The sequence below is a fragment of the Acomys russatus genome, chromosome 15, assembly GCF_903995435.1.
Source record: "Acomys russatus chromosome 15, mAcoRus1.1, whole genome shotgun sequence".
Taxonomy (NCBI): Eukaryota; Metazoa; Chordata; class Mammalia; order Rodentia; family Muridae; genus Acomys; species Acomys russatus.
In genome coordinates, this window is record NC_067151.1 from 64390373 (window position 1) to 64399306 (window position 8934).

Consider the following 8934-nt stretch of genomic DNA (forward strand, 5'->3'; position numbering starts at 1 on the left):
GAAGGGAAACCGAGACATACTGGTCTGATTGTGAATTGATACAACTAGAGATTGTTGTGTGAGGAACCCCTAAGAAATGGACATCAGTTCTGTAAATAATTTGTAAGGTCACTTCTCTGAAAGGCCACACATTTTACAGTGGAGAAAATGCCTCATCCCAGAACCCAGAACTCACGTTTCTAAGTCCCAGCTCTTGGCTACTTGGCACTTGATCCTTCCTTGAGACTTTTCAAGACATCCAGAGAAACAGTCCTCTATTTAACTTAGCCTCTGTCAAGTTGGGTTTTTTGTTTGTTTGTTTGTTTTTATATTTGATTATTTTTTAATATTCAGAAATTAATATCCCAGCATATGACTCAAAGCCCCTTGTTAGTGATTTGGTCCTCAAGTTTGGAACCTAAAACATAAGACTCGGTTTCCCTCTGGATTGCAATCTTTTCCTCCACTTGCCTCATCCCTTTGCCAGATTGTAAGAAACATTATGGTAAAAGAGCAGCCCACCAAACCGAGGAGACTTTAGAGGTTGACAGGATTTAAAAAACCAAGGCTGGAAAATATCTGTTTATTTTCACTCTAAGATCCAAGGACTCAAGGTTTTCGAAAACTGAAAGAGTTTCCAAACAGCAGCGTGAGACAGTACTGACCAGGACTACTCGCCAGAGCGACATAACCCCCCTGAAGTGGGACCTGCCACTGCCATTACCACAAGACGCTCATGACTCCAGTGCTGGAGAAACTTTTGGTTATCACCCCCATCATGGCCCAGAAATTCTGTCAAATTATGGACAAAATATGACCCAAATCTGTTCAGATTGATAAGATGGGCTGGGAGCTGCCATCATGTGTATATAGTGTCTTGTGTGGACAAAGAAAGAGCCATGGACCCAGAACCAGCGGACAAATCCCTCTTTCTGGAAAGTGGAGACTGAAAACCACTGTGAGGGTTAGTGTCTTCTGCAATTCACGTTCCATGCCTCTGGTTAAGCATCAGAAGGAAACGTGTCTCTACTGTTAACAGGAAAGTTTGACAAAGCTAATTTAAATGCACCTTCTACGGGTGTGACTGCATTATGTCAACCGGACTACGTCAGGCGTACACAAAGTCACTGCTACATTTCTTTGTTATCAATCACCTTTTATTATTTATAGTTTGTCTTTTAGCTGATTCCCTCCCTGTATCTCAACCTAAATGAGTTAGCTCTTTCTGTGGCCTGTGTCTGAAACCTAGAGATATATGAAGTGACAGACTCACATGCTGTTCGGTAGATGTAGTTTAAGTCTTGACTCTGGCATCTATGCCCATTATGCTTTCACCACACAGTGGACTTTTCTCCTCCCAAACACCTGTACCTTAAGATAGTCGTCACCTAGAGAAATCAGGATGCAAATCCAGGAATCCTGGGCTCCTGAATCAGCATTTTTTACTGAGCATATTATTCTGCTCTTATTATACACAAAATTTTGCTCTCAGGTATGAGCGCTGTGTATGTCATCTGCTCTCTGGGGACCTCCCTGCTTCCTGAGTGTCATGCATTACTCTCAGGGTCCGCCAACAAGCTATCCCTTTGGTGGAGTGGAGTTCCTCATCTCGCTGTTCCTGCTGCACACCCAACACTGTCAGCTCTGACAGGCTGCTGACCTCATCTCAGTCGCTCCCAAGTGACATTAAATGACAGCATCCCAACGCATGAGGCAACAGAATCCTGATACCTGTGAACTCTTGCCTACGCCTGATGACTTCTTAGGAGTTCATCGGTGAGTCTGTCACTCCATGCAGTGACCTGACTACCTACCCATCTGTCCCGTTACACAGCAAACTATCCAGTCAGCAATGTGCCATATGCACTTGAGGTTAGGTGTGTTTACAGCATCATGAGTTGAATGGCTATCACAGTATCTGGTCTGCAATACCAGTTTGATTTCTCTTTTAAATAAGGAATGCTTCATGAATTTATATGACATCCTTGTTCAGGAGTTAAGCAAACCTCCTCTGTATCATTCCAATTTTAGTATAGGTGCCCCTGAAGGGAGCATTGTCTTTTTTAAATAATTAAAGAAAATCAGGCCTAGAAAGATGGCGCCAGAGGTAAAAGCAATGGCTGCTCTTCCGGATGATTAAGGTTTGGCTCCCAGCACCCACATGGCAGCTCACTACTACCTGTGGATCAAGTTTAAGCGGATGCGACATCCTCTTCTTGCCTTGATGGACACTGCATATACATAGTAAACAGACATACGTATGTACAAGTAAAACTCAAACACACATTAAAAAATTAAAGAAAACAAAGAAGGAAAACATTGTTTTAAAATCAAAGGAAAGAGGGCGAAGGACTGAAACAAGCTCATCACGAGGTTAACAAGCAAGTGCTTGGATGGTCTTAGGACATTTCTCAGGGAAATTTTATCTTTCTTTCTCCTTTCCTCCTTTCCCCAGATCTTGACCAATGAACAAGAAACACAGGATCTGGTGATAAGGTCTGTGGGCCTGAGCTCTGACTCCTGAATCTTCCCCCAGATGCTTATATAGATACTGAGTGCCAAGCATCTGTCACTACACTGTCCTTGGACTGGCTCCAGGCAAAAATTCTTCTTGAGTCTCTGGGTGTCTCAGACATGTGAGGAGCAGGAAGTAAAAGCTTTAGTTAAGAACGGCAGGAGTGGTGATGAGAAAAGGCAGACAGCCTCTGACCGGCTGGAGACTGGTACTGAAGACGTTGTTGTCTGTGCAGTAGACGAAACCCAAGTTTACAACTCTAAATCTTTCTCTCCACTTCATGTGATTGGTCAAAAAACAGCAGCAACGAAAGTCTACATACGTCAGATAAGAGCACCAATGGCAGATCAAAGTAACGATTCCCCCAAAATTCAGCTTCGCAAGCTAATATTTATTGGGATTATTTATAGAGCAGGGATGAGGCGTAAACAGGAGCATGGTTTGCTTAAAGGCAGCCGCATTACCACAGTGTCCATCCAGCAAAGGTGATGACTCATGAATGCTGTATCTCTGGAAGTTTATGTGACTTTCAGGAACATTCAATGGTTGCAAAGTCTCATCCCCAGCAATCACTACTGTTTATGTCAATCTTGGGGAGGGAGTTTTGTTAATCCTGTAAGTTTCAGGAGTGTTCTGAGCCTTGTGAGTTGTTTACTTCCTGAGTTTTGAACCTCAAATTCTGAGGAAAGAGTTATAAAACGTACTTGTACATGATGTTAAGAGGTAACCAGTTTTGTTGTTTGTTTTGTTTTGTTTATTTGCTTTTTCTACCTGTCTGTCTGTGCTGCACTCTAGCTGCCTGGTGATTTAATTTATTTCTGAATATCACTGCCTTTAAAACATTTTTATTTTACATGTATAGGTGTTTGGCCAATACATATGTCTGTTCACCACTTACATGCCTGGTGCCCATGAACACAAGGCAAGGGTGTCATAAACATGAAACCAGACTTATAGGCTGTTGAAAGCCACTATGTAGGTGCTGGGAATAGAACCCAGGTCCTCAGTAAGAGCAACCAGTGCTCTTAACCACTGAGCCAGTTCGCCAGTTCCATTTTTAGGAAGAACTTTTAATAAATGACCAAAAGGGGTTTTTAAAAGTATGCTAAGTGAAAAAGACCAGAATAAAAGGCTCTTGTTTTTAAATCATTTCATTTACATAGAGTCCCATGGGGCAACAGGGAATTGGGAGTGTGGGTTATATTGAATATGGATTTTCTTCAGATAGTAATAAAAGTGTTACAAAATGAGTGATTATAATTGTTCATTGCTAATATTCTGAGTCCTCTGAACTGCACACCCTACAAAGGTGGATTTTCTGACATGTAACAACAGTCATGCTGTGTAGTGTCCGTCCCTTTCCTCCAGTTTTACCTATGTCTGACTCACCCAAGTGACATCTAACAGAGCTCATTATGGTAACAAGGACACCTTGAATTGGCAATTGGTTCTGCTCAGCTGGGAGGGAAGAGTCATCACTGACGAATGAGCTACAGGATCTGAGCAGAATGCACCAGGGAGGGAACCCTGAAAGGCTGCAGGCCTGCGTCATGGCACCCATGAGCATCAGTAAGGCACGGCCTCCTCCCAAGCGGTGCATCCACGCCGGGCTCTGAACAGCTGGTGCCTTCTTTGGATCACAGGACACCCACTCCCCATGATGTGCCACTTGTCCCAGCAGGAACCTTGCAGTGCAGTTTTCACATTCTTTGTGCTTCCAGGGCAGGACAGTTTCTTCTCCAGGACAGAAGACTCCGTAGGCAGGTAGGGCAGGACAACTGAAAACACGGCAGCAGCGTGTTTTTCCTCTCGTGAGAAGATTCCTTGACGATGATTTCTGAATTCTTTGATGTGAAGCTCGCCAGTATGTGACCGAGGTTACTTCCCAAATGGTGGTCACAACTAACTTAAGATTTTACCCACCTGTAAAAAAATAAAAATAAAAATATAATAAAATAAAAAAGAGTTTACCCACCTGCTCAAAAATGGTGCCTGCCCTTGCTTCTGAAGAATCACAAACTCGGCACTATCAGGATTCACTTCTGCCAAGGATCTGAGGCTCCAGCCCTTTTATAGCACAATTCAGAGGGCCATGAGCCCTAGCGCAGGACATTAAGATCCTCACTCCTGCTATCCGTCCTGTATTCATAGCACAATCCATGCTGCCTTGCTCATGGGGCATGTCCCATAAAATGCGTTTAACTGAAAATTCAGAGAGATGAATGGCTTAGTGAGTTGGAAGTGAAAGGAACTTCCAATAAGAAGGATGCATACAGCATATAGAAAGCTGGTGACCTTCATGAAAAGAGAGGTTCCTCGTTTTCTCAAGACAGTCACATATGGAAGGCTGGGGACTTTCTTAGCTCGTTCAGGCTGCTGTAACAAATGGCCTCAAAAGAGCCAAAGTGTGTTTTTACGGGATTCTTGTATTTCAATTGCTCTCCTAGGACTTCCTCTTCTCATACCATAAAAGTTAGGGTAGAGTTTCCACACAAGTTTTAGGGAGAGTAAATATTCATTCTACAACAGAAGTTCAGGCGAAGTGCTCAGCCCATGGAAGATGATGGATAGTTCTCTCACACCAGAAACCTACAACAGAACACACATGGGCCCTATAGGTAGCCCAGAATTTCCTGGGAGTAGCCTCTAATTAGAATATGCCCTTTTTCTAATGGTGCCTTTCATTGGGCCTGGCACCATCAGCAAAACCAGCAAAGGAGAAGCCATGTAGTTCACCGTTCCACATCCAGCCACAGCACTGCCCTGTGGTAGGCCAGGGAGACCAGCACTGCCCTGTGGTAGGCCAGGGAGACCAGCACTGCCCTGTGGTTAGTCAGGGAGACCAGCACTGCCCTGTGGTAAGCCAGGGAGACCAGCATTGCCTGTGGTAAGTCAGGGAGACCAGCACTGCCCTGTGGTAGGCCAGGGAGACCAGCACTGCCCTGTGGTTAGTCAGGGAGACCAGCATTGCCCTGTGGTTAGTCAGGGAGACCAGCACTGCCCTGTGGTAAGCCAGGGAGACCAGCATTGCCTGTGGTAAGTCAGGGAGACCAGCACTGCCCTGTGGTAGGCCAGGGAGACCAGCACTGCCCTGTGGTAAGTCAGGGAGACCAGCATTGCCTGTGGTAGGCCAGGGAGACCAGCACTGCCCTGTGGTAGGCCAGGGAGACCAGCATTGCCCTGCGGTAGGCCAGGGAGACCAGCATTGCCCTGTGGTAGGCCAGGGAGACCAGCATTGCCTGTGGTAGGCCAGGGAGACCAGCACTGCCCTGTGGTAGGCCGGGGAGACCAGCACTGCCCTGTGGTAAGTCAGGGAGACCAGCACTGCCCTGTGGTAGGCCAGGGAGACCAGCATTGCCTGTGGTAGGCCAGGGAGACCAGCATTGCCTGTGGTAGGCCAGGGAGACCAGCACTGCCCTGTGGTAGGCCAGGGAGACCAGCATTGCCTGTGGTAGGCCAGGGAGACCAGCACTGCCCTGTGGTAGGCCAGGGAGACCAGCACTGCCCTGTGGTAGGCCAGGGAGAACAGCATTGACCTGTGGTAGGCCAGGGAGACCAGCACTGCCCTGTGGTAGGCCAGGGAGACCAGCATTGCCCTGTGGTAGGCCAGGGAGACCAGCATTGCCCTGTGGTAGGCCAGGGAGACCAGCATTGCCCTGTGGTAGGCCAGGGAGACCAGCGGTAAGTCAGGGAGACCAGCACTGCCCTGTGGTAGGCCAAGGAGACACTCATTACCCCTCTTCTGGCATGATACGGTTGTGGACATCATAAAATACTAGTGAAATGTCCATCATGAGAGAAACTGTGGGTGGGTGGGTGCCCCTCCCTGTCGGCTTAGCATCCTGAGCTGCCGTTTCTTTTATTAAGGATACACATTACCACACATGTCTATGAAAAATAAGCCAATGACACTGGTGCCAAAGCAGAGGACTTCAAATTAGAGAGAGAGAGAGAGAAAGAAATCCTCTTAAGAAATATTTTTTTTTCCTCTAACAGCAAGTAGACATTTAGTCTCATAGTCACAGGAGAGTAAGGCAGTGGGGAAACATTACATCTAGGGTGTCCCATAAACAGCCTTGTACAATTTTAAAAGGGCTATAACCAGTCATAAATAATACAGGGACACTTAGCTTTGTGCTAAAGTATAAACGTGTTACATACCTTAAAATATAATTTAAGTAAATGATTATGTTTTGATCATGTTCCTTTTGTGGTTTATTTCTTTTGTTTTGTGTGGAGTGTCTACGCGTATGCCTATGTGCCACATATGTGTTTCGTGCCCACAGAGGTCAGCGAGGGCATTGAATTTCCTGACATTGAAGTTGCAGTCAGTTGCGGGCATCTCTGTGGATGCTGGGAACCAAGCCCACGTCCTCTTCAAAAGCAACAAGCGCTTGTAACTAATGAGCCATCTCTCCAGCCCTACTGGACATGTCCTTGGCAGCTATTTTTTCCTTTGAAACTGTAGGTGACAAATGGTAAGCTAAAATAAGGGAAGTCCCCAGGCCTTTGTAAGTAGATGAGCGTCATGTGCTTTAAGTTCTAAGTTGTTCACATCAAACAAATGTCAACTGAGCTCAGCCTCCCTCCGCTCCAGAAACGCTAAGGCTAGACTTCTGGGCTCCATCATCTTTTACTAGGGATCTTTGTCATCTAGACAAGGTCCTTGATCTACTTTGACGTTTCCTACTTCTCTCATCACCAGAGTGTACGAGTGTAGCCACTGGCTGCCCCAGCTATGGCGAGGCACTGTGGATTATATATAAGAGGAAGCAAGTGTCACACCAAAGGCCACGCACTAAAGCCTGGTGACGTAGCACATAGGTAGATGGCAACGTTTGCCATGGCATGTTTGACGCTATTTATTTACAAGTGTGTATCAATAGTTTCACCTCCCCCCCTCCCAATAGATCTTAATCTAACCAAGAACAGAAAGCACCACGTCAGTCCATGTTACAGCTTCCCAGCAAAGACCATGGTACAGAGCTCGTGTTTAAGAATATAAACTGGGGGTTGGGGATTTAGCTCAGTGGTAGAGCGCTTGCCTAGCAAGCGCAAGGCCCTGGGTTCGGTCCTCAGCTCTGGAAAAAAAAAAAAAAAGAATATAAACTGAGTATATTATGCCCAAATTTTGAGAGACACCCCCCCCTTGCAAACAGACCACCCAAGAGCCGAATCCAAATGAAATCGCAAGGAAGGCTTTATTACAGACTTAAGCCCTGGCCATAACTCCTATGCACTGACACAGCAGATGCAGGGAAGTGGCCCCAAGTCTCAATCGAGAGGGGTTTTTATAGGTTTTATATGCTTAGATACAGTGTACAATTAGATGACATTTGGACAGAAAAGCTGTAAGCAAGGAGTTAAAACCCTTGGCGTGCCATAGTTGGGTTATAGGTGTAGGGGCAAGTTGGCCTATAGAAAAGATTGGCTGAAGCAGTCATGGGGGCATTAGGAACTTTGGCCTGGATTTTCTAATTGCTTGTTGCTATGTGCCAGACCACCTGCTGCTCAGCTTGACCAGAAGAGAGTATATTTGGACTTTCCCAGGGTAAGATGATTGTGTTGCTAGGGGAATTTTTCTGTTTAGACTGCTTTGTGGGTTTTCCTGGAATCTCAGTTCAGCCCTTGGCCAGGCTTAACACAAACTGGATTTTGTTTTTCAAAATGGAGTCTGTCTGGTCCTTACAAGTAAATATGGTAAAGATGGGAGAAGAGCAGCCTCATCCCTGCCCCTCACCAAGCAGGCCTGAGTGAGAAGTCAAACAGACAGATGTCAAAACTTCCTGGGTCCCTACTGATGCTAATTGTAGTAAGAACACAGGAAGATGACGAGTGGATGGTCCTGGCTCTGCCACCTCCCCTGGTTGTGAAAGCAGCAGCATGCCTGGGCTGTGCATCACGAGCCTGACAAGGATAAAAGAGCTGCCACCCTGGACCATTCATCCACAGCCTCCTCAGCACAGCCATCTCCTCCTGCCTTTGCTGTATCTCGTGAGTACCAAACTAGGGTCAGGGCCTCGTCTAGGAAGGTGTAGGGGTGACAAGGTGGGCTTGACTGGGGAGAAAGAAGCAGAGGTGTCTAATGTGGAGGCCACAGGAAGAGGACCTGCCAGGGGACAAGGGACAGGGAGGAGAAAGACAGACGAGAGCCTCTGTGGGTGCACCAGAGCCTGTCACACACCAGAGTTCTGTCTCTCAGCATCATGTCCACACTTCTGAGAGGTCTGCATCAGCCCAGAGAACTCCCCAAGAGCCATTTTCCAAAGACCTGTATTTGTTCAGTTGGTGAGAGAGCTACTTAGAAATATCAACATCCTCCTGCCAGCAGGGAAAACGGAAGGCAAGGCCTTGCAGACCATGGGACCAGTTACCTGCTGCCTCTGTAAAGATGAGCGCTCTTAACCGTGAAGAGCACAGCTTTATAAGAACCATTCCCA

At 46.4% G+C, this 8934-nt stretch overlaps 1 non-coding gene across 1 annotated transcript; it reads right to left on the reverse strand.

The window, feature by feature from the left end:
* Window positions 1-1927: 1927 nt before the first annotated feature.
* On the reverse strand, window positions 1928-2032 carry LOC127199740 (U6 spliceosomal RNA). Its single transcript, XR_007832004.1, has one exon. It is a non-coding gene; the product is annotated as a U6 spliceosomal RNA (small nuclear RNA).
* Window positions 2033-8934: the final 6902 nt, after the last annotated feature.